The sequence below is a fragment of the Apus apus genome, chromosome 2 (assembly GCF_020740795.1).
Source record: "Apus apus isolate bApuApu2 chromosome 2, bApuApu2.pri.cur, whole genome shotgun sequence".
NCBI classification, from domain to species: domain Eukaryota; kingdom Metazoa; phylum Chordata; class Aves; order Apodiformes; family Apodidae; genus Apus; species Apus apus.
Window position 1 is genome coordinate 24,177,980 of NC_067283.1, and position 26,354 is coordinate 24,204,333.

A 26,354-nucleotide genomic window follows, 5' to 3' on the forward strand; every position below is an offset into this window, starting at 1 on the left:
CCGGCCGGGAAACGCCCCCGAACTTTCCCACGCGCGCCCAGGAGCCGGCGGGGCAGCGGGCCGTGCCAGGGGAGCGCTCACGCCGCAGCCCCGCGGAGCGGGAACGTCTCCCACGTCCTCGGAGCCACCCCGCCGGGGGGGGGGTCAGCGCCCCGGCCCCGCTCTCTCCCTCCCTTGCCTTCCTCGGTGGTGCCGGGCGTCGCCTCCCCCGCCGCATCCTCTCGCCGCGCCCGATGCCCAGGCCCGCTGCCCGAGGCGCGTCCCGCTCCGCCCCGTCCCCGCCCCGCTCCCTCCCCCGGCTCGGCGGATCCGCTTCCCGTCGGAGGCCCGTGGGCCTTGGGCTGCCGATGAGTTTCCGGGTCGGCGGCCTGAACTTGTGCTGCCGCCGCCGGTTGCTGACCGCGGGCGGGGAGAGAGGGAGGGAGAGCGGGCTGCAGGTCGGGCCGGGAGCGTGAGGAGCTGCTGCCAAGCAGGGAGGTGCCGGGGCGAGGCGGCTGCCCGGGCCTGAGGAGCGTCGCTGGCAGCTGTCAGCGCCGCCGCGACCTGCCGCCGAACAAAGGGGCAGCGAGACGGCGGCAGCCGCAGCGCCCTGCCCGCGCCGAGGGCGCCTGGCGGGCACTGCCCAGCGCCTCAGCCGCCGAGTGACCGCCCCGGCTGCCCGCGGGCCGGAGTCCCGGTGGAGCGGGCACTGCAGAGGGCGCCGTATCCGGAGCGGAGCAGCGGAGAGAGGAGCGGCCGCTGAGCAAATGGAGGCGCTGGGTGGCGGGCGCGGAGGTGCCGGGAAGGGCCGGGGAGAGCTCCTGTGAGAGGCTGGTGAGTGCCCCGCGGCGCTGGCGGCCATCCCCGCGCTGCCCGGGGGTGCGGGCGGGGTTCGCGGGGCGCTGAGAGGGCGAGACGAGGCGAGTCCGGCCGGCAGCGCAGCCGGGAGCCTCTGGGCGTCGGCAGCCCTCGCCCCGCGGCGGGGCGGGCCGGCAGGCGGCTCCGGGGGCTCGTCAGCTCCTCGCCGCCGCTGGCAGTCGAGGGGAGTGGAGCGGAGGAGGTGGGAGCGGAGGGTAGCGTCGGCGTGCAGAGGTAAACAAGCTGCTGGTTATCGAGGCTGGACGACCCCTGAACGGGCGCCGGCAGCGCCGGCCCCGGTGGGCAAGGGGCTGTGGGGAGGAGTAATGGCGGGAGGCGGCGATCCGGGCTGGGTTGTGTTTGTGGGGGGAGCGAGGCCGGCTCCGGCCCAGGCTCCCGCCGGGCGCCGCGGTGTCGGCGGGCGCGGGGTCTCGCCTGGAAAGCGGCCGGTGCGGGGTTCGGCGACGGCAGCGGCCCCGGGGCGGCGGGGCTGCCTCGGCCGGGACCGTTGGAAAGTTGGGAGCTGCCCGGTGGGCTGGCGTCAGGCGGCGGCCGCTGCGGAGCTCATGCCCGCCTTCTTGCTCGCCTGCACATCCTGCCTGGAAGGCAGCGGGGGGAAGCCGAGGTGCCGGAGCGGCAGCCTGTGCCGCCGCCGGGCTGTGGCCGCGGGGCCGCGCTCCCCGGGCGGGCAGCGCCGTCCCGAGCGCTCTGTCGTGAGTGAAATGTGACGCTCATCATCTCGCCTCTGGATTTACTTATTTTTTTCTCAGATAAAAAATTGAGTCTTGTTACTGTTTTCCCGGTGTTACAGTTTTATGTAAGTAGCAGGATCGCTCTCCCAGGCATGTCTAAACACGTACTGGAAATCGGGCAGCTTTTAAAAATTAAGAAGAACGTTGATAATTCTTGACTGCTCGGTCTGTCCTTTATTTACAGTTCAAAATAGTATGCAGAGGAAATGAGGAGTCACCAAAGCACCCTCTGCAGAGTGAGGCACTAATACCACGACTGAAATTGTTTTCACGGACCACTCCATCCTTACTAGCCATTGAAAATTGCTCTTTTTTTGAGTGCGTTTCTTTGCTCAACAGTTTTGGAAATCTAGTTTTTAGTTGTAGACATAACACCAGTACATTCCCTAAAGAGAGAGACCACTTCTGAAAGGACTACTAGTTTTAAAGGTTAGCAGTGAGAAGAGACTGTGTCTTCCTTAAGCACGTAGCATGTTTTATTCTTACTTTTATCTCTTTGATTTTCCTTACAAAGTGTGTTGGATTAATTTCTCTTTAATCTCTCTGGGGTACAGGGAAAAATTACTCTTCTTCCGGGGGGGGGAAGTCTTAAAACATATGGAAAGCAACAGCATTTTTCAACTTTTTAACAAAATGTGGCTTTAGTTGAGGTGTCTACACAGAAGTGGTAGAACTTATAGCAGGGTTTTCATCTGAACATGAAAGGACTGATGGCTATTCTTATAAGAGACCAAATTATAGAAGAGGCTTCTGGAAACTTTAATTCCAAGAGTTTCTGTGGTCCTGTATTGCAGGAATTTCTTCTTTAACAATTCTTAGTTTATTTCATAAACAAAATAATACAGTATATTAATATATTATTCCTGAATAAAAATATTACTAGTAATACACTAAAAACCTACACAATGTTGGTGGTGCCCTGTCTTCATGTATACATATGTCAGCAGAACATAATGAATGAAATTTAATTCAGAATAAAAACAAACAAAAAACTAGTATAATAATGCACTATTATAATAATAGTAACAGTACCCAAAAGACAAAAAATTAAGTTTTACACAGTCCCTCTAATTTTTACATGTGCCATACATGTCTAGATAGGACTAGGTACATCCATATATGTAAGTGCATTATTAGGATTATTGAAAGAATATGGAATTTCCCAGATAAAGTTGTATATTGTATGTAGGTTTACAAGTATCTGCTTGATTATGTTTGAGTCAGGCATATAGACTCCCCAAAATGAAAGGAAACAAAACACATACATTCAAAAGGAAGTGCATTGTACAGCTCTCTGCCTTTGTTCAAAGGAATAACTTTTAAAAAATACAGTTTTAGAAAATGTTATGTCTTTGTTCACTATGTAAGATCTTGTTAGGGCTACGGCTCATAATCTGTCCTGAGCATTTTCTCACCCTTTCGTCTTTCATTTTTTGCTGTGACTGATTAGCAGTGAATTGCTTTTTGCTTCAGTAGTAGGGCTTTGTTCATTAATATTTGACTAGTTTGGCTAGTAGAGTTTGTGGTGAGGTAGTTTTGGGTTTTTCTTGGACGGGGGGGATGTGTGAGGTGTTTTGGGGGGGGGTTTTTTTGTACTGTTTGGCTTTGCTGTTTACATGTCATATAATTACCATTACCTGACTAGTTAAATAACTTTGCCTTGGAATCGGAAAATTTGAATTTGCTCTCTACTATTATCATTGTTGAATTTTAGTTACCTTTGCTAAGGTGACTCATGCCAGCAAGAAAGAAAATTGAGAAACTGGAGGTTACAGATGCGTATGCTGAACCAGTTAAGTCTCTAATCACATTACTGTATTTGGTAATTGATAATGATACATAGCAAAGAGAGCTCTGTTTTGCTTGAAGAGCAGGCATATGGAAATTCTGAAATACTCAAAAGGACATGGGAAGTTGTGTTGTCAGCACCATCATAATCAGACAAGACTTACTGCTTTCTCTTCCCCCTCCAAAAATACATACCATGTGTTTTTCTGAGAAAAAAGTATTTCATCCAAGATTAAATTACGTTAAAAGTTCAGTATGGAGCAGTTAATCTAATATTTAAAAACTTTTTTTTTTTAAGAACCTCTAAATATCTTCTAGATTTAAAGTGAAACCAGTAAAAAAAGCGTTTGCCATTGTGGAAGGTCAAGCATGAGGTTCTCCCTCTGGGTCAGGGTAATCCCCAATATCAATACAGGCTGGAGAATGAATGGATGGAGAGCAGTCCTATAGAGAAGGACTTTGGAGTACTGGAGGATGAACAGTTGGATGTCAGCCAGCAATGTGCACCTTCAGCCCAGAAAGCCATTTGTACCCTGGGCCGCATAAAAAGAAGCATGGCCAGCGGGTGGAGTGAGGTGATGCTTCCCGCTTTAGTTCACTCTCATGAGGCCCCCCTTGAGCACTGTGTCTAGCTCTGGAGTCCTTAGTACAAGAAAGACATAGACCAGTTAGAGGCAGTCCAGAGGAGGGCAATGGAAGTAGTCAGAGGGATGGAACATCTCCCCTGTGAAGAAAGATTGAGAGTTAGGGTTTTCAGCCTGGAGGAGAGAAGGCTTATTGCAACTTTTCAGTATATAAAGGAAGACATTTTTTATTATGAGGATGATAAGATACTGGAACAGGTTGTCCAGGGAAACTGTGGGTACCCCATCATTGGAAGTGTTCAAGGTCACATTGTATGGGGCTTTGAGCAACCTGATCTAATGAAAGATGTCCCTGCCCATGCTAGGAGGATTGGACATGATGATCCTTAAAGGTCCCTTCCAACCCAGATCATTCTATGATCCTGTAATTTTTTTCTGAGGCATATTAGATTGTCTTCTCTAGTATCAGTGAAGTAGTAGTATATTTTGCATTCTTAATGCATGTTTTATATGTATGTGTGTATGTATTCATTTGTCTCATCTAAAAAAATACTCAAAGTGGAGCACTGTACAAATACGCATAGAGGTAATGGAGTATCTTCAGTTTATTAGTGCAAAATTACTTTGGAGAAAAATAGGTACTAGTCACTTGCTTTGTTTTCTTTTTTGTTGTTGTTGTTAAATATTTTGTGAATTTTGTTTACCCTCCATGCTTTGTTAACAGCAGAGTCCTTACTTTCTTTGTTTTGTCTCACAAACCTTAAATTGTACTATGAAAGAAAAAGAAGTGTCTGAAAAATCAGCCAGGGCTTTCTGTTTTTGGTGTGTGGAGGTAGTCTGAGGGATAACGTTATTTCTCTGATCCTCTTCCTGTTTTCAGTAATTGAAAGTAATTTTCAGAAGTTGATAACATCTGGTATTATATAGATTAACATCTCAAATTCACTTTTAGGTGTATCTTAAACTCTTCTGTTTTCCAAATGAGAGAATCACTGTGTTTTTACATAAGAGAAACACTTGGACCTGAAGCTAATTTGTAGTACTGCTAGTATTCTTGAATTTTCTTTAAGGGGGTTTGTTGGAGTTACATAAGAGATATTTTCATGTAGTTGTTTTGCTTTTATTTATATTCTAAAGCAGATAAATTCTGGTCTCTGACAGTTGAAGGATAATCGCAGTAAAAATACGGTAACAGGTTGTAAATGGGTTACTGCAGGGAAATAAAAGGGCCTCTCTGCTGAATGCCAGGGATCCTTCCTGGCTCTGGTGGCTTTAAAGTAGAGTTACTCTTGTAACTTCCTTGTTCAGTTCTGTGCTGACAAGAAGGATTTGGACAAAATGAATTATCTAAAAGTAGGTTTTATCTTCGTACATAAACTGGCACCTAGGAATCAACATTTGCACATAGCCTGCAGTGTACTAACATTATTTTTTTACAATAAGTTAGTGTAGTTTAAATATTACATCATGACAACTGAGACAGTGTATAATTAATTATGTATAAAGTAGTTCTTCTGTGCAGTCTTTTAAGTTGGAGAAGACTTTATTAAATCTGTTTGGGATTTTCCCTACTGAAGGTTGTTTTGCAGTGGCTTGTGCTTACCGTCTGGACATCTGAAGAACTTGGAGGATGCATGATGTGGAGGATTCCCTGCTTTCTCTCCATCTGACTGAACACAATGACATAAGGGATAGGGGGCAATGGCAACAAGTTCCTGCTCAGCACAGCAGATGTGTCTCTTCTGTGACTACCCCACCTTCCCACATGACCTTGTATAATAGGTGTGAGGCTCTGCAAGAGGAACCAAGCAGTAACGAAGATGATGGTTGATCTAGCTTGGAGGTGTCGCTGAGGTGAAGTTGACCTTTGCCCTGCATCAAAAGTGCTCCCATAAAGAGAAAAAAGACGAGTAATTGTCATAGCAGAGCCCCTTCTAAAGGCAACAGAAAGCCAAATATGCAGACTGAACCTACTTCTTGGGGAAGTCTGCTGGACCCCTGGGGCCTGAGTTAAAGATGTGAAGAGAGAGCTTCCTACTCAGGTATGGCCCTCAGATCATTATCCGTTATTGTTTTTCAGGTAGACAGCAATGAACTTGCAACAAGAGGTCTGAGGGCAATCAAGAGAGACTTCAGGGACTTGAGACAACTGGTTAAGGGATGTGGAGCACAAGCAATGTTCTCTGTCCTTTCAGTTACAAGGAATGATGAGGGCAGAAGCAGGAAGAGGCAGTAACAGATCAGTAACAGGGTACACCTGTCTCAAAGGGGAAACAGATCTTTGCACAGGAGTTGGCAGCACTCATAGAAAGAGCTTTAAACTAGATTTGAAAGGAGAAAGAAATAAAACTAGACTCACTAGAAGTAAGCCTGGGGTTGACATGCCAGTGATTGAGGGGTGATATACTAGCAGGATCCTTTGGTCTGCTATCTCAGAAGAGGTAGGAGATGGAGATCCATGTGGCAGCAAAGATGCAAGGGTTTATTGATATGTTAGAAATTAGGGAAGTTCCTGAAGATGATCATGTAGGAATTAGGGTTTCTCCATCCAAAAGGTGGCAAGAACAATAGCCCAACTGTAGTGCAAATACACCAGTGCATGGAGCATGGGCAGCAAACAGGAGGAACTGGAAGCCGTTGTGCAGCAGGAAAACTTATTATTTAGTTGCTATCACAGAAGCGTAGTGGGATGACTCCCACAATTGGAGTGCTGTAATAGATGACTGTAAGCTCTTCAGAAGGGACAGGCCAGGAAGGTGAGGAAGTGGGGTAGTCCTGGATCTTAAGGGAGTGTTTTGATTGTTTAGAGCTTAATGATAGTGACACTAGGATTGAGTGTTTATGGGTATGAATCAAGTGGAAGGCCAACAAGTTATATATGGTGGGAGTCTGTTACAGACCACCCAACCAGGATGAAGAGGCAGAGAAAGTTTTCTGTAAGCATGTGGGAGAAGTCTCATAGTCACTAGCCCTTGTTCTCATGGGGGAATTCAGCTTAACATATGTCTGCTGGAAATGCAATACAGTGGGAGAGGAAACAGTCTTAAGAGTTTCCTGGAGTCTGTGGATTAACTTCCTGACACAGCTGGTGAGTGAGCCAACTAGGGAAGGCACCATGCTGGACTTGTTTGTGAACAAAGAAGGACTTGTGAGTGAAGTGATGGTTGGAGGTAGTCTTGGACATAGTGATTATGAAGTTACAGGGTTTTTGATTCTTGGAGAAGAAAGAAGTCTGGTACCTTGGGCTTCTGGAGGATAGACTTTGGCCTGTTTAGGGGGCTGGTTGACAGTGTCCTGTCAGAGACAGTCCTGAAGGGCAGAGGGGTCCAGGAAGAGGAATCTTGAAGAGGGAAATCTTAAAAGGACAGGAGCAGGCTGTCCCCACATGCTGAAAGATGAACCATAGCTAGGGAAGCAGGCCAGCTGGGCTGAACAGAGAGCTTTGGCTGGAACTCGGGAAGAAAGAGTGTGTTTATGATATTTTGAAGAAGGGGCAGGCAACTCAGGACTACAAGGATGTTTTGAGGTTATGCAGAGAGAAAATTAGCATAGTCAAAGCCCAACTTAATCTTGCTAGTGCTGTAAAAGACAATTAAAATGTTTCTATAAACAGATTAGCAAAAAAAGGACTAAGGAGAATCTCCATCTTTTATTTGATCCAGGGGGAAACAACAGTGTCTCAGTCTTCAGTAGTAAGACCAGTTGTTCTCTGGGTATCCGGACCCCTGAGCTGGAAGGCAGGAACAGGGAGCAGAATGGAGAGCTCATAATCTAAGGGGAGATGGTTAGTATAGAGATGTTATACCACTTAGACATACGCAAGTGTATGCGGCTGGGTGGAATCTGCCCAAGGGTACTGAGGGAGCTGGTGGAAGTGATCACCAAGCCACTTTCCATTTATCAGCAGTCTTGGCTAACTGAAGAGATCCCAGTTGACTGGAGGTTAGCAAATGTGACACCCACCTACAAGAAGGGCCAGAAGTTGTGGGGAGCTACAGGCCTGTCACTCTGACCTTGGTGCTGGGGAGGGTTATGGAGCAGATCATCTTGAATGCCATCACATGGCACATACAGGACAACCAGGTGATCTGGCCCATTCAGCATGTGTTTATGAAACGCAGGTGCTGCTTGACTAACCTGATCTTCTGGGACAAGGTGACTCGCTTAGTGGATGAGGGAAAGGCTGTAGATGTTGTCTTTCTGGACTTCAGGATAGCCTTTGACACAGTTTCTCACAGCACTCTCCTGGAGAAACTGGCTGTTCATGACTTGGACAGATGTATGCTTAGTTGGGTAAAAAAACTGGCTGGATGTACCAGGCCCAAAGAGTCGTGATGCATGGAGTTAAATCCAGTTCATGGCCAGTGAAATACAGTGTTCCCCAGGGCTCAGTACTGGGGCCAGTTCTGTTTAATACCTCTATCAGTTATCTGGATGAGGGGATCGAGTGCATGCTCAGTAAGTTCGTAGATGACACCAAGTTGAGTGTCAGGCTAGATCAATGGGCCAAGGCCAATTCAGCAATAAAAAGTGTTGGGTCCTGTGCTTGGTTCACAGCATTACAGGCTTGGGCAGGAGTGGCTGGTAAGCTGCCCAGCTAAAAGGACCTGGGGGTATTGATTTGACAGCCAGCTGAATATGAGCCAGCAGTGTGCTCACATGGCCAAAAAGACAAATAGTATTCTGGTTTGTATCAGAAATAGTGTGGCCAGCTGGACTTGGGCTGCTTGTCCCCCGTACTCAGCACTGGTGAGGCCGTACCTTGAATATTGTGTTTAGTTTTGGGCCCCTCATTACAAGAAGGACACTGAGGTGCTGGAGCGAGTCCAGAGAAGGGCCACAAAACTGGTGAAGGGTCTGGAGAACAAGTCTTAAGAGGAGCATCTGAGGGAACTGGGGTTGTTAAGTCTGGAGAAAAGGAGGCTGAGGGGGGACATTATTGCTCCCTACAGTTACCTGAAAAGGAGGTTGTAGTGAGATGGGGGTTGGTTTCTTCTCCCAAGTAACAAGTGATAGAGCAAGAGAAAACGGCCTCAAGTTGTGCCAGGGCAGGTTTAGACTAGATACTAGGAAAAATTTCTTCATCAAAAGCATTTTCAAGCACTGGAACAGGCTGCCCGTGGAAGTGGCTGTGTCGCCATTCCTAGTGGTATTAAAAAGACGAGTAGATGGGACTCCATTTTGTGGTCAACTTGACAGTACTCGACAGTGCTGGGTTAACAGATGGACTTGGTCTTAAAGGTCTATTCCCACCTAAATGATTGTGTTACTCTGAGTTCTGTGGTGTAGTCTGCCATGCTATATGGCATTCTGGTACCTCTGTATATCTTTGCTGCATTTAGGTTTTTCTATTCTCTCTAACAAAAAATGCAACAACAAAAAATTGAATACCTATTTTGACATGTGCTTTTATTGTGAAAATAGCACCCCAGAAGCGTATGAGTAAATAAATCAAAAAGACTTAAGGAAATACTGCAGTCACCAAAGCCGATGGAATAAGGACTGTTATGTGGTAGCCAAATGCAGTAAATTCATTTTAGAGGAATATTTTAAACTGCAGTGAACCACTTAGTCCTTGCTTTATTCTAAAGGCTGTGGTCAAAAATACAGTCTGGGCATTTCCAAGTCATTGTGGTATTTTGAGTGAATCCTTAAGTTTGCTGGAATGGTCTGAACTATTCCATTTATATTTACAGCTGTCAGTCTGTAAGGCATAGGCATAACCATCTCTCTCTCACTTTAGCATTCTGAAACAAAGCATGGTTTAGAGGAAAAGATAAATAAATTTAAAATTACTGATTTGTGGACCATCTGCAAGACTGTATATAAATCAGTTTAACAATCTTGCCTTCTAGGAACTGGACAATAGGCTTTGAAAACTAAAAGAACCCAAACTGTTGTCTCGCTTGAAGAGACCAATTGGTTGTTGGTTAGTCTCTCTGTTAAGTAAGAATGTAAATCACCACTTGTATACTTCCTGTATATAACTTAAAAATGTTTGCAACTTTGGGACATTCTTCTGTAATGTGGAGTAAGTGCTTATATTTAAGTGTGGATTTTTTCAATATCAGAGGTAGGAAGATAAAGAAAAGGTCTTTCTTCGTAAATAAAAGGTCTGTTGCTTGTTTTCAAAGTCTAGATTAATCTAAGGCACTACATTCGTTTAATGAAGGCAAATTTTTTTTTCTTCATATAGGATCTGTAAATCTGAGGCATTTAAATCCTTTTCCATCTATGCAAGTTAACAAAAGTATAACTTACCAATAAGGGGTTTATTTATATCCTTGAACCATGATGGCTACTACTACTGAGGTTTGTGTTATTCTATACAGTGTCTCTGCCATCTCTTGCAGTAACTGTTCTATCTTAGTGTTCTATTGGTGTTTCCTCTGTATTTGTTTATATGATGTTCTAGCTTCTGAATATTTGTGCTTATTTTTATTTTCTTCTTTCTATCCTTTCCCCTTTATTTTTGTGGTTATTTTGTGTTTGATTGTTGTACCTCTTGAAGCAAAGGTTTGTTTTTTCTGTTGACAGCAGGAATGGCTTGTAGCTTTGATCTGCTCCTGCAGAACATTTTCATGGAGTTGGGTTTGTCTTCAGCATCATCTGCTGTGATAATGGCTGGTAAACGCTGTTATACTTTCCTGATGCCTCTCTCTCATGAAGCTAATTGGATGGGTGACACCTTTTTAGACACGCTGTGGTGTCATGTTGTGTGGGTTTTTTTGCCAGTCAATGATTTGGCACTTCTGTGCAAGTAAAAATTCTTAACAGTTCCTGGCAGATGAAAGCAGAGAGAGACACAGTCTTGCATAGCTGTGAAGCAAAGCAGTAGCAAGAAAATAAACTAGGGGAAAATTAAGTCAAGTGGGCAAGTTTTACGTGAATACCAACTTGAATTTATATTTAACTGTAATTCACATAGAATTAAAGGTTATAGAGAGAAAAACATAATATTTGTTTGTCATTTGACTTTGACTCTGACAGATAATGTCAGCTATGGGTAACCTTTGAGATAAGTTATTTGAAAAGTGGTAAAAGGATGATTGTGGCTAATTGTGAAAGTTCTTATGCAGTTTAATTCTGTGATATTGTATTAAACAGTTAAAATACTGACCTTTGAAAAATGTTCTCTATAGGAATATTGGTGATCTGTCCTCCTGCTCCCCTTTCTTTTTAATGAAGGATGATGAGGAAAGATACAGCTTTGGAGATTTCAAAGCTATTTCTGGGAAAATATAACATATGTAATGTAATTATATACTAATGGCATGTTTCTCAACTCTCTTATATACTCCGTATTTAATTGCAGTTAAATGTAAACGTAAGTTGAAACTGATTCTCTGCCCCAATGATCACCTGATGATCACTCTTCTTGGAATTTAGCATAGTTACCTTTTTTTTTTTTTTTTCCCCCCGTTTTTAAGTATAATTCTACTTTAAAAACAGGCCCTGCTTGTTCTTGCAGCAGGTACTTTACGGGACTGTAAGAACATAATGTCCTGTTTACATGCATCTGGTTTTGGTCCTGATTCTAAATTACTACAAATGAAATAACTTAGTGGAGAAAATTGTATTTGCCATATTTATTAGTTTGAGCTGTGTTTATACTTCACTTAAGATCTCCTCTTTGAGGAGCTTTCATAGATGTTAATTAGCAATACCCCTCCTCCCTTTTTATTTCAAATGGATTTCTAATAAGAATTTTAAAGGCAAATTTTAAAATGCTATATTTCTATAAAATTTGTTGTGTAGAAACTCAGAATCTTACTGTATTAAAAAGCAAGAGTGCACTGATAGTGATGTTAATGGAAATATTTCCTGTCACGAACCAGCCTTTGAAGAAATAGCTGAAAAATTATGAGAAAATATCATTATATATCCATATATATGTTTTGCACTACCGTTATATTAAATATTGTTTCTATTAACATTTCACCTATTCTTAGGAATAGGAATTTTAGGGCTCTTATAATTTACTGATTAACTCTTCTCTGTACTAAGGGTTTGCTTGTTACTATACTACAACGGTGTATGTTTTTCTTCAGCAGCAGCGACCTGTAAAAAAACCTTTTGCAATAGAATTTTCCTCCAAGATGTTTTTTTCTTAATATCTTGCCTGTGTAAATTATTGGCAGAATTTTTTAGGATTTTCTTTAAATCCAGGTGGCTCTGCTACGTTCTCTACCTCTAAGCAGCTGGGGGACAAGCAACTGTATTAATTTCCAGTAATCTCTCTTATGTTGAAAGACTACAGATAGACATGCAGTGTAGAAATGTCCTGGCAGAGTAGAGCCTGGAAAATATCTTGTTAGTCTGTCTAAATGGTGAATTTAATCAGTGTCTTGAAGAAACTGCTAAAGTCTGTGGCTACTAAGTTATGAAGACCTACTTTGCTAATGATGCAGGTTATATGTTTTAGAATTTTGAAGAACTTATGGACTGTTGCAGTTTCACTCACATACGCTGAATAGTTGAAGTTACCTCTGTGCCTATAAGGTGAGGATTTTGATGTTTTAAAGCTCAGATCTTGAAAGAGCTTTATAGCAGACTTCATGATAGCAGAACATGGTTCTTCAGCAATTATCTGAGACATTTATTGTGTAGAAACTGTTCTACTACAAAACTGTAATACCTCATAATCTAGGCCTTTGCAGCATTGTTATATACAATTCTAAAACAAAGTGTTTGTTCTTGATGAAGGAACTCCAGTTACTTGTGTTCTCTGAAAGCTTGTCTATGGAGGTACGTGGCCTGCAGTACTGAGACATTACAAACTGCTCTGTAGGTTACTGCAGTACAAATACACAATGGCTCTTAATTAAGGCCCTTTTTCCTTTGCTTCTTGGGAGTCGCTGACACAGGTAATTTCTGTATTTAGTTCTCCATATTTAGAAAGATGTGTTGAAGAAAAATCTTTCATTGGAGGTATTTCAATGAGTCACCAAGTTTAAACTGTCCATTAAAAATAAAAACAGTAAAACAAAACCTGAAGGGGCTTTTTTGGTGGCTTGTGTATTGACATACAAGTTCTTTGTGATGTCCCATTTACCAACGTGTTAATTAGTTAAAATTAAACTACTTGAAAGTCCTTTATCCTTTTCAGGGCATAATAATTAGTATCCAGTAAGATTAAATAGTGCAGTTTAGCATTTGTAGTCTTCATTAGCTACCTGGATGAGATGGTCAGCAAACTGATTGATGACACCAGGTAGTGTGTGCTGGAAGGCAGAGCTGTTCTTCTAAGGGACCTCAGCAGGCTGGAGAAATGAGCTGAGAAGCTGACAAGAACCTCCTGGTGTTCAACAAGGAGTCTGAGCATTGAAACAATAACCCTACAGAGTAGTACAGGCTGGGAACCAGCGGCTAGAAGGCAACATTGCAGTAAATGACATTGCTTTCCCGATGGACATCAAGATGAAGGTGAATCAGCAATGTGCTTTTACATAGCAAGAATGAAGCCAGTAGCTGATGGAAGTATTTCTGTCAGCTTGACATTTGTGTGACTGGATCTGAAACATTGTCCAGTTTTGCTCTCCCCAGTCTAAGAGAGATGCTAACATACTGGAGCAGATCTGGAGGAAGATTGCCAAGATAGTGAAGGAGCAGGAGCACATAAGGTAAAAAGAGAAGCTGGAAGAGCTGAGTGTCCTCAGTGTTCAGAGAAGACTAAGAGGAGAATCCTGGTTTCAGCTAATGGCGTACAAAGAAGGCAGAACCAGAGTCTTCTTGGAGGAGTCAGGTGACAGGGCTAGGGGCAACAGAAAAGATTCCACCAAAGAGTGTTTCAGTTAGACATGAAGAAAAGATTACACCACAAAAGTGGTCAAATGCTGGGACGAGTAGCCCAGAGAGACTGTGGGATCTCCATCCTTGGAGATACTCTGAGAATGGCCTTGAGCAGTCTTTGAAGAGTGCCCTGGGTGGAGGATTGGAGCAGCTGACCTCCAGAGGTTCCTTCCAGTATAAATAAGGAACCATCCATTTTCTTCCTTCTCTCCATATAGTGGTCTGGATCAGCTGAAGTGTGTGGCCCAGAAGGCTGTGAAGCTTTGTAGAAGAGAACAATTACAGTCTTTTATAAATTCTACTGTATGGTTCAAACCCTGTTTTTTGACCTGACTTCTGTGTAGTCAAATATTTGAAGCTATTAGTTTAAAGTGCTTTGAATTATCACACATGTCTGTAATGAAATAGACTAATCCAGAATGAGGTATCTTTTTTTCCAGAGTTTTATATGTTTAAATAGCATTGAGTTGGATTTTTTTTTAATGTAATACTACTTTAAAAAAATTTCCTGCTATGCAGAAGTAGCTTGATTTCTTGTGCATCTTTTCAGGCAATGAAATAATGTGCAACTGTAATTGGAATACAGGTTTATGCTTTTATTTTGTTTGTTGAGGTTGTGGTTTTTATTGTGGTGGGCTTTTCTTTTTCAAATTAATAAATCTAGACTTTCTCAGGAGCAAGCTGCCGGAAGTTTATACCTATTTGCTTAATGAACGAATGGAAAGTTAAATTCGTTTGTCTGGAGTGGGAGTTCACCTAAGAAGAGATAATTTGGATATTTTAATCTCTGTTACTCTGGATGTTATTACAATGTAAAATAAGCAAACCTGACTTAAATGGTCACATAATTTTACTGTAAAGGCAATGCAAAGTGACTATTGATTTGGTCTTTATTTCATAGAAATAGCTTTTACATTCAGTCTCACTGAACTCAATTCAGAAATCCTGTTGATTTTTTTTTTTTTCCCCATGCATTCCTGTTACATATACAATAAGTGAGGAATCAATGTTTTAAAATCGGTCTTTAAGAAGGTGATATTTTTATGTATTATTTTTCCCCTTCTGTTTTAGCTATCTGTATGGTTTTCTAAGAAAAGAATGAAACTTATTTCTCTCCTAACTTAGTTACAAGCCTTAAAAGTATACTGAATTAACTTCAGTTTTGTAGGTTGTGGTGTCAGGGTAGCCATGAGGAGTTACTTTTACCTATGTCCTTCATTATTTTGCAAACATACAAAGATTCTCAATTTTAGCATGTACTCATGAGTACGAGGGAAGGAATCCTAAGCCCCAAAATCATGTGTTTCCTGAGAATAACATCTGTAAGAGTTAGACAATTACTAGCAAAACCAGACTGTCTTTTCTGGGTGTGTCCAGCATCTTGTAGCTCCTTTGAAGTGATGATGACGTGCAGATCAAAGCAGACTGGCTTAGTGCTAAATGGAGTTGTTAAAAAAGTTGATTTTTGAAACTTAAAACCTCAGTAGGAACTCTCAAAAAAAAAAAATATTTCCAAACCAGTCTACCCAAGACTTATTGTGAAAATAAATCCCTTTGCATTCCTAAAGCCAGACAGTCCACTCTAATCATGCCTTACTTTAGCTATTGTATATTTTATTTTCCCGAGTACTGCCTGGCTCTGCATACACTAACTGTTTGATTCCTGTTGTACTTTCCAAACTGCTCACCCGGCTTCTGTATCCATGCTGTAACCAAGGCCACCCAAGAAATGTTCTTATGCAGTAATTGTATGTTGGGGCCCAAATTACCTACAACTGAAGATGCTCTGTTAAAGAATAATTTCTCTTTCGATTTAAATGTGTTGCATTCTTAAAAATGGAAGTGACTTTAAAATTTGTCCACATAGAATTGGAGACCCAAGAGCAGTATTCTGTTTTCCAAATGGATTCAATGAGACGGGGCTGTAAAATGCAAAGTTTTGGTCTTTTTGGTTTTTTTAATACAGTTTGCCCTTTAATTGATTAGGGAGATAAGATTTTCATGTTACACAGACACTTGATTATATCCTGGAAATGAGCAAGCTATTGCAAAGGTGGATTATGTGTCTTTTAGAGTAGGTGATTCCAGCATCCCCGATTCCTGTAACATTTCTGCCTTGTGCTTTTCTGCTGCAATATAGAGGTGTATTTTTTGTTCTTGTATATTGTTAGTCATGGCTGTTCTTTAAGTTCATTAGATGCTTGCTTCAGAGATGCTTCTTTAACTGTGATACACATACTGTTCTATTTCTCTCATTTCTTATCTGTTGCTCTTTTTTTCCCCCTTCTGGATGTGTTTTCCCTCTAGTAAGTGCAAGCTCACTTGTGTGCTTTCACTGCCAGTTGGGTGGTCATTTTTAGTTGTCTTTCCCACCTAGGTCTTGCTTACCTCACATCAGGCTCTGGAATAGCATCTGCTGCTGCTACCAACCATAATCTGTTTTTTTGCATAATGAGATTGAAGCTGGACTCAAACTAGGTACCAGTTTGGATGACATCTTTGGACAGGGCCGTGGTCAAGTTGCTGTATCAGTTATTTGTTGAGAGTTTGCATCCTGATACAGTTTGATACTCCTTTGTGCATGACTCAGCGTGGGTACTTGCAAGCTTGGGTGCAGTTTACAGTGGCCAGTGCTGCCTCTGGTGCCTGCTCTGTATCTGCAGTCTTCCACTCCACCCAGCTGCATCCTTCATTCCATGCTCCATTCACCCATCATCCTGTCATGAATGCTCTGCCACTGTCAAGAGTAGTAGCTGCTAAAATAATGCTGGGCTACAAGAGAAATTTCCTGAAAGCTGTTTTGACTTGAATGCAGTGGTGCTGATGTACTCCTGCCTTGCTTCCAGCACCCAAACAACTGTGGGCTTTGCACAGTTTGCACATTGCTGGTGTTTCTGCCTCTGTCTGCACTTCAGTTTGAACAAATGCTGTTTTGAGAGCATTCCCACTCTTTACAGTATGCGCTGGTACAAATAATCCTGCCTCCCTGCTGCCATGTTCTGGCTGTTTGGACCTTCAGCATCCAGGAAAAAAAAACTCAAAAAAGGGAACGGATCTGAATTATTGCTATTGTGTTTTTCTGTGCAGTCATAAAGGCACATGCCAGTACAAAACAAGGGAAAGTGCAGGAATATGGACTAACAGAAGGGATGGATCAGAAACAGAAGGGGCAGAATCAGCGCTGGCGTCAATTAAAACCACTTTAGAAACTACCGTTGAAGTTTCTCAGAGAACATTAGTGTCATAAAAAGATAATGGAGGTAGATTTCCGGCTTGCTATGTTCATGCTTCATAATAACTATAAAAAATTACTTGCTAATTTCTGAAGTCTGGTAGAGGTCATTCACTGATCTGGGCAGTGATAGCAGGGAACTGGACCTGGGGGAGGAGAGCAACCCAAGACAGAATAAGAAGTGTAGAGGGGAAAGAAATGCGCTTGTGAGAGATTGTGTTGTGTTTTGTTGTTGTTGGGTTTTTTTGTTTATTTGTTTGTTTGTTTTCTTTTTGGGGGGAGAAGGTTCTGTTGTGGTGCTTTTTACTTTATAAGCAGGAAGAGCTGCTGTTCTTAAAGAAGTGCCCATGCGATACACTGGAGCAGGTTGTCACCAGCACATTCCAGAGCATCACAACTCTTTGAGCTGCTGAAGCTAATAAAACTGGTTCTCCCAGTTTATGTCTCATTTACCACTGCTTGCTTTTGCTCCTACAGATGTGTGCAATGGAACTGCAGTGGGATTCTTCTTCTAACAAACTTTGTGTTCTTGGACTTTATCCCAGTGGATTCCGACTCAGTTTTGGGCAGCCAAATATAAGTTCCATCACTACCTAGCAAATGCTGCATTGATAACTGAACTTTTCCTAAGCCTCGGTCTAGCTGCTTAAGAGCAGCTTTACCAGTCATGGTAGAGTGTTCTGGTTTGTTTTGGTGGGTTTTTTGGTAGCTGGGGAAGGGCCACAGGAGGGGCTCCGGGAAGGAGCTGAGAAGCTCCCCCTGCTCCAAAACCAGCCAGAGAACCATTAGAGGGACAATAGGTGCACCTCAGCGATTAACATAAGAAAGAACAGCTGTAACACCTGAGCGGAGAAGCACTTAAGGGGAGAAGAGCCGTGCTGGAGAAGGAGAGCCGTGCTGGGGAAGGAGAGTGATGCTGGTGGTTGGTGAGGAGGGAGGGGAAGAAGGTGCCCAAGCAGAAGTTTCCTTGCAACCCATGGCAAGATGGCAGCTGTCCCCCTGTACTCATGGAGGAATGTGGTGGAACATTCCCTGAAGGCACCAGGTGGGGTGAACTTGGTCAGTGGACTTGCATTTGAGGATTTGCTGCCAGTGGACTCTGATTGCACAGCTTTGGAAGACTCCAATGCCAGGGGAGTTTGTTCCCGCAGCAGCCCCTGACTCTGTGGGAAGCCCAGGCTGGAGCAGCTCTGGACCTTGTGGGATGGACTCATGGAAGAGAGGTTTGTGGGGGACTCTCTCCCATGGGAGGGACCCCGTGGGGAAGCAGGGCAGGACTGTAAGGAATCCTTCTTCCTGAGGAGGAAGGAGCAGCAGGAACCACCAGCCTGTGAACTGACTCTAAACCCCATCCCCTGTCCCCCTGTGCTACTGGGGGGAAGGAGGGAGAGAAACTGGGAACAAAGTGATTTGGGCCTGGGAAGAAGGGAGGGGTGGAGTAACATATGCCAGCCCTGCTCCTTGTGTTGTCTGTCCTGTGTGTGTTTGATTAGTGAAATTTAATTATTAATTTTTACACAAGTTAAGTCTGTTTTGCCTGGGACCGTAATCGGTGAAGAAGCCTCCTTGTCCTTTGTCTCAACCCATGAGCTTTGTCCTCCTCATCCCAGAGTGTGTGTGGAGGGGGAGTTGAGTGAGCAGCCATGGGGCTGTTCCTTTGTTGTCGTGTTGGGCCCAAACCATGACATAGAGGAAGGTGAATGGGTTTGTCAGACTGAAGAGAGCCATGGTGACTTGACCAACAGCAGTTAAGCCTGCTCTTTTACATAAGCAGGCTGGGTTGCGTAGTCTCAGGTGCTCATGTGCCGTCTTTGACTGGATGTCTGCTGTCGCTGCTTTGCAGCCACATTTAGTGGACATCAAAGTAGAAGTCTTACCTTACGTGAGGAGGCGTGCCTCTGGTGGAGGCAGCAGGAAGGGAATGCATGTACTAGTCACAACACTGCCAACATGGCAGGAAAAGCCCATGTGAGGATGTCCTCTGTGACTTTGTGAGCAGCGTTCAGAAATAGCACTGGCTAAGAACCTCCTGTGTGGTGTCACTGACACCTCCCAAGTCAGGAGGATGACCTGGAGCTTTCTGTTCTACAGGACTTCTCTCGCTAATGTAGTAGCAAATAAGGGACACAGAGGTCCTAAAAGTCATCTTGCCTAACCAGAAGTACCGGATCCACTGGTAAGCTAGCTGTGTTTGCAGCAAGGTCAGTCATTCTTTTCTTATGACCCCGGGAACTGTATGAAATAGACTTGGAAGGAGTAGGGAGTGAGCAACACAGCCCAGGCTCTGTTAACTCCACATGATACATTTTGGTACCTGATGGGCTTGTGGGCAAGCAGGATTAGAAACAAAGAGTGTATAACTAGTAAAACACTGCTTTTCAGAACCCATGCTTGCTGGTACAGTAACTAGGTGTATAAAGAGGTAAGTAAGCAGTTTTCCATCAAAAAAAACCCCACATCCTGCAAAACCTTGGGCAGTACACAATGATGAGTTAGTGGACAAGGACTGAGATGATCTTGGCTACTAGATAGCAAGCCAAAGGCTTTTGCTGCAGTGGGGGGAGGAGGGGGCAGGGAGAGCAAACATTGCTGTATGACCATCAGCAACATGATATTGAACAGGCTTAAATCTGGTACCTCAGATGGTCTGGTTCTATGGGGATCCAGCATAAATGTCAAGTTACAGTCTAAATGTTTTTATAATTCTTCCCTTTTTTGATTGCAGTGTTTTGGTTTAAGGCATAAAAAGTATTTCCTGACTGGTATATTAGACTGTGTAGTGTTGAATACTTAAATCTTTTTCTGGATGGAGGAATTTCTTCCTTCATGTTGGGCAGTCCACTGAAATTTTTCAGGTGTGAGTTTGCTTCAAGTGTTTTTGGTGAGGAGGTGTCTCCTTGTTCTTTCCCAGAAAACATGAAGTGGAAAAGAACAGTAGTAAGAGTGACAAAGTTTACAGACTAAAGGGGACCACTGGAACAGGGGAATTGAGGGATATGGCAATTTTTGTTTGCAAGTTTCCTTTTATTGTTGTTGCTATGAAGTAGAAAGGAGTAAGGATAAGCAAGTAAGGATAAGCAACATGGCTACCATGTTTCCTTATAATTCAGCATCTTTCAGTGAGAGAGGTCTTTTACAAGAAAATGGGGAGGGAAGTCTAAAATAATTCAACATTCTTAAAAGACAGAATATCACTCATCTATCTTAATGTAAATAATATTCTAGAGGTTCTTTACAGATCTTCTGTATTCTGGCTCAATCAAGCAAGATAAAAGGATATTAGAATAGACACCATCCCTTTATCAAGTGTAGTTTGCTAAAGTAAGAATGAATTACTTGGTGATGAGAGCCAGGGTCTGATTTTGTAGGTCTGTTCTCTGAACTGTCAGTCTGTGTTTAATCTTGTGGAAAAGCTGCAGAGATAAAAACCTGTTCTCAGGCTATTTTTCTCAGTGCAAATGTAGTTTTCTTTAGTATAGTTTTCTGATAATTAAAACTGCGGAAAACTCTTGTTTTTCATTGTGTTTAACCTCTCTTTTAAAACTAACTTGAGGTTGGATTACTGGATCTGAGTTAACATGATGCAGTTTTTGAAAGATTCCGAGACAGGTTTGTGGAACAGATGACTGCTCCTGGAATGTTAGTAGAAATTATGTAATAATGGACCAAATTAGCAGACTGGATAAATGTGATGTCCTCAGGAAGAGTGAACATAAGTAAAAGTCTGGTCTCACAAACTTACTGAAATTCTTTGAAGAAGTTATCAGGGGAAGTGATGTAATTTGCTTGGATTTTCAAAGGGCATTTCACACAATCCCTTGCTGACAAGTCTTAAAGAGTACAAACAGCTTTGGGAAAGAGGGCAGGCCTATTGCTTGCAGTAGTCACTGGTTAAAAGATGGAAAATAGGAATAAAGAGGCAGTTTTCACATTGGCTGAAGGTTACTGAGTCCCTAGTAGATCAGTTCTAGGACCTCTACTGTTTAATGTGAGGATAAATGATCCAGAAAAGGTGGTAAGTAGTGAGATGATAGTGTCTAGACAATACTAAAAACACAGTGTCAACTGCAAAAAAAATGTTATGACACAATGATTAATAGCATCTGAAAATCAAAACAGCTAAATGTGAGATTCACATGTTTGGGGGGAAGGGGAAAGAAAAAAGTGTCCTAAATTTATGTCAAATATTATTCTCTTAGTTATTACCACTCAGGAACAAGATCTTGAGGTTATAATAAAAACTCTGAAGGAAATCAGCTTAGTCCTTAATAACAGTCCAGAAAGTAAAGAAAATTTTGAAAGAATAGAGGGTGTGCCACCACCATGTACATCCATACATTTTGCATGGATCCTCTTCTCCTAACTCAAAAAGGTGGTAGTGACATTGGAAATAGATAAGCAGAGAGGATCCTAAAGGTTGCACAGTATCCATTCCTTAAGAATGATGAGGTTTTTAGAGATTATTCAATCTGTAAAAGAGCCAAAGATTAGTATGACAGAAGGATGATCTCCTGTAAAAGGTGGTATGATATCTCTAAAATCATGAGTAGAATGGAAAGGGTAAATAGGAAAAGTTTTTGCTGTCTACCTCTCAGTTCTTGTAGGCAGTGAAAAGGAAGTTTAAGTGTTGGGTTAAAAAGAGATTTTTTCTTCACAGTGAATAATGAAGCTGTGAAATTTTAGGATGCTGTGGCTGTTAAAATTTTGCATAGATTCTGGGCATTTTTTAACAAATTAATGGGAGAAAAATGCATTACAGGTTATTAATAGAAAAACAGCACATCTAGCTCAAGAATTCATGAAGTGGTAAATTGCTGAAGACTGAGAAAAGTATCACTTCACACTTGCCCAGTTTTTGTACTCTTCATGGGTATTCTCTGCTGACAACTTTCTGGACAAAGTATTAGATGAGAAGTATCTGATCTAGTATGGCCATTATTATAACTATTTGGAAACAAAATAGGAAAGAAAAATACATATATTGGTGACAGCAACCTTCTAAAAGAACTAAAATATCAACCATTTGATTTTGTATTTGTAAGTGGAAATTTTTCTGCAAACCAAATATAGTGCTTTTTCATGAAAGCACACAGTGAGTTGTATTAATCAGTAAAATGTTGACAAATAAAGAGTAGAAGTGGTAAATAAGATTGTTAGCATTGAATAAGTAATCTACTTGTCATTAATAACATTTGACTATAAATAATGAAAATAATCTTCAACTTGCTTTAAGTTAATGTCTTGAAATAGAATTGCTGTTGGGGATAGAATTCTTTCAAGGTAGCAGTAAAGAAGTTTCTCTCCCATTTAGAATTTTGGATATTTATTACTAAGCAAAATTCATTTTTACTTTTGAGGATTGACACTTATATTCCAGTTATTCCGAAATAACTTCCAAAACAGCAAAGGACTCTTACCAGTTTTTGTCAGACCTACAGTAATTTTTCATTTATACAATAATCCTTCCAAACCTACGGAGCTGAAGAAGCCCCTGTGGGCTTGCGCTTTTTTTTTTTTTTTTTTTTTTTTTTTTTTTTTTTTTTTGACTTAACAGTATAGCTACAAAAAGCTCTTTGAAGCTTTTGCTTTCTTCATGTACTGTAGAAGCCAGGTAATTTTTCAGCTTTTCAAATTGAATATCAGTTGAACTCATTATCTCAAGAACACATTGGCTCTCATAATCTATCATAATTTTTATAGAATTGGACACTGTGGATACAAGCAACAAGAATGCTTATGAGTAAATATGAATGATGAAGATTTCTGAATTCAGGACAGGGTTATTCACTTAGTTGCTGGACTAAAGAAATTTCTTCCCATAGCAGATTGTTCATTGTCTAATTAAGCATTTTACAGTTCTCTCTGTAATATAGGACTGACTGCTAGCCGAAAAGAATGGATTATATCAATTTGTCCAGGAAAACAGTTTCTCTAGCATGCAGAAGGTGACACTAAATAATTTAAAACCAAAACCCACTGCAAACTGCTTAGTACAAATGACATTGGATTTGTTGGAGCACAGATGCTCTTTCATTGTTATGACACACTTATGCACGAACAGAGATTTTTTGTTTTCACTCATAATAGGAAACTGAAGTAGTGGATGCAGTAGTGAAATGTTCCAGCAGAGAAAAGATGTAAGAATTGGTAACCTGAATGTTGTGGTTTAGAATACAAATAATGAGGTTTATATGAAAGTTTTGCTATTCAAGAAAGATCATAACAGACAAATGTAACAGGACTTTTAAAAGAATGATTAAAATTAGTAGATCTGTGTTCATGAATATTTTTTGGACGTGTGATCTGAGGTGTATTGCAGGCCAGGAGTGAGCAAAAAACTCCCTGGTTCATCCTTCCAAACTTTTAAGCAATATTAACTGTGAAAAGAATATAGAAAAAGTGAAACAAAAATTATTTTTATTTCTACCGTAGAACATCTGCTTTCTTTACATATGGCTCAGATTTTTATTATAAGTACTAATTTTAAAACACATTATAACATACGTTTTCTTAAGCTTGGATGTCATAAAGGTTAGTAATATTGTTTATGATTCTCTGTTTCTAGAGGTAGCTTCATTGTCCTCACTAGAGCATTTTATTGACAAATAACCATAGGTCCATACTACTTGAGAGAATTTCAACAGAAGAAAAAGCATTCTAAGAGACTTACACAGTCCTGGTCATTTCCTAGAAATAAAAAAATGCCAGAATAAGGAATGTTCAGAGCAACCACAATTCACCTACTTGTGTGGGCCCTTTATTAAAGTGTCCTTTATGTTCCTTTAGTACACCTGCTAGTTTTGCTTTATTTAGCATGCACGACAATGGCCCATGGATGATGAAGGTTTTGTAGTGTCCTTTCTGTTTTCAGTTTCCACCTACTGACTACTGCAAACTGTTTTTTCTTGTTTCCTGCATTTTTCTTGCTGCTGGCAATCCAGCCAGGCTGGTTACTCCTGCTGCTCTTTTTCCAGTCCCTTATCTCCTTGCCAGCAGGAACAGAGAGACCATAGGAGAAATGGCATAACTGCCAGTACTGTCTTCTCTGACTACCTTCAGCATGACCCCTAGATAGGGTCACAAAGTTCCACTGACCATCAAGCACCATTAGCTATATTATGATTCCAGTGTCTGTACAGTTGCTTCTGGTGGAAGCTTCAAGTAGATAGCTGAAGACCTTCTCGATTAAAGTCATAAAGATTTAATTTCTTGTGTAAAACAGAATACTTTTTTTAGACTGGTTCTTGAAAATCTTTTTAACATTAAGCCTGTATACTCTGTTCTGTTTCATGCACTTTTGATGCCAAATGGTTCAGATTTTGCAAAATAAGGGACTCTGGTATCTTGTATTTCTCTTTGCTCCATTCCTTGCCTTACATTGAAAAGGTCATTAATAGTATTTTGTAAAGAATGGAAGTAATTTGTACTGTATTAGTGTCTACATCAGTCGCTAGGTATGCTGATTATGTTAGTAGGAGAACTGATATAATAAAAGAACTTAACGGCCAGCAGGTCAAGAGAGGTGATTCTCCCCCTCTGCTCTGATCTCTGCTTGTGAGAGCATTCCTAGAACACTGTGTCCAGCTCCTGAGTCCCTAGTAGAAGAAAGAAACAGGTCAGAGCCAGTCCAGAGAAGGGCCATGAAAATGGGCAGACAGATGGAAGACCTCTCCTATGAAGAAAGGCTGAGGGTTGGGCTTGTTTAGCCTGAAGTAGAGAAGGCTCCAGGAAAACCTTGTTGAAACATTTCAATATTTGAAGGGGACTTTAAAAGAAGGACAGAGACTTTTTTACCAAGACCTGTAGTGGCAAGACAAGAGGCAATGGTTTTAGACTCAAAGAGGGTGGATTTAGGTAGAACATAAAGAAGACATTTTTTATCATGAGGGTGGTGAAACAGTGAAACAGATTGCCCAGAGAAATTGTGGATGTTCCATTATTGGAGGTGTTCAAGGTCAGGCTGGACAGGGCTTTGAGCAAGTTGGAAGATGCGCCTGCCCATGGTAGGAGGTTTAGATATTATGATCTTTAAGCCCCCTTCCAATCCAAACCATTCTGTGATTTGATTATTTCAGCTGAGGTTGTTTTGAATTTTTTTAATAAGCTTTATTCTCCCTCACTGTTTTTGTTTGGTTGGGTTTTTTTGCTTGACATTTATCTTGAAGCCAAAATTTTTCATGCGACAAGGTTGTGTTTCGTTGTAATTGCACTAGAGTCAAGAATACTCTTCATGAATACAAACTGTAAGTGGCATACTATAATTAAATTTTGGTATCTACAGCCTTATGTAAATGATTAAACAGTTTGTATGCAGTGGAAAGAACAGCCCAATATTTCAGCAGTGGTGTTCTCACAAAAGTTAAAAATACTTCTAAAAGCTACATTTTTGTGTAAATTAACGTTCTGTTATGTCCAATATATCTTTTTACCATTTCCCTGCCAGAGTCAGAATTTTGCCAGTGGGTATATTAAATATTTGTCCTGGTTTGAGCCAGGATGAAGCCCATTTTCTTCTTACTGTTTGTTGGGGTTTTTTTCATTATTATTATTATTATTATTATTATTCAGTGAACTCTCCTTTAAGCAGCAAGTTTTCCAGCTACTGGACTGATAACACTCGAATGTTCATAGATACTGCTGAGAGACCAAAGACACTTCACTCAGCTTATTGAATCTACTACTTCAGACACTAAAGGAGCAGAAGACTCATATCTACAACCTGCCTGTAGGGAGGAGCAGACTATACAGATGGCAAAACTGACCAGTTTCTTCCCATATATCTACATGGGACTCAGTATAAAGCCTGGGATCACGAAAGTCAAGCCCCTTCTTCTTCCCTTCTTTTGTTCATGGCCAGCATCCAGGGAGGACTCCATCTATCCATTTCCTTTCGTTCCTAGGTCCGTGCATTCCTGACCCTCATAACTCTACCCTCAGGTCCTGTTTGCTCTGCTTCTATCTCTGGAAGCAGTCTGTGACGTTTTAGAACTGCTCGCAGCTCAGGAGATGCCATGGGAGTCGCTGGGGGTAGAGACAAGTGGCAGGGGTTTTGCATATTCCTGACATATTTGTATATATTTGCCCATATTTTCTTTTATCATTACTGTTGAATTAAAGCTGTCTGGTTTAGTTTTCAATACAGAAAGCCTCTCCTCATTTTCTCTCCTTCCCTACTTGGGGGGGGAGGGGATCGAGAGCGTTGTTGACTCTTGTTTAATTGCCGATCCTGAGTCAAACCACGATGGTATTTTATCAGAAGTGCAGCAGTCACCGTTCTGCTCGTTTTCTGGCATATGTAAGGTGCAAGTGATGATCCTTGTCACTGAAGTTACCTGAATGGCTGACACACCAGAAGGCTGTGCTGCCATT

General features: G+C 41.8%; 1 protein-coding gene across 7 annotated transcripts in view; it reads left to right on the forward strand.

The window, feature by feature from the left end:
• The first annotated feature begins 422 nt into the window (after nt 1–422).
• Nucleotides 423–26,354, forward strand: part of ANKIB1 (ankyrin repeat and IBR domain containing 1) — a 91,407-nt gene continuing 65,475 nt past the window's right edge. For 4 of the 7 annotated variants that reach the window (XM_051612943.1, XM_051612945.1, XM_051612946.1 and 1 more), the window contains exon 1: nt 423–813. The gene's annotated coding sequence lies outside the window, so the exon portion shown is untranslated. Of the gene's footprint in view, nt 814–1,054; nt 1,072–19,072; nt 19,162–26,354 lie in introns of those variants that run through there. The other 3 variants (XM_051612949.1, XM_051612944.1, XM_051612948.1) reach the window with 3 other exon arrangements.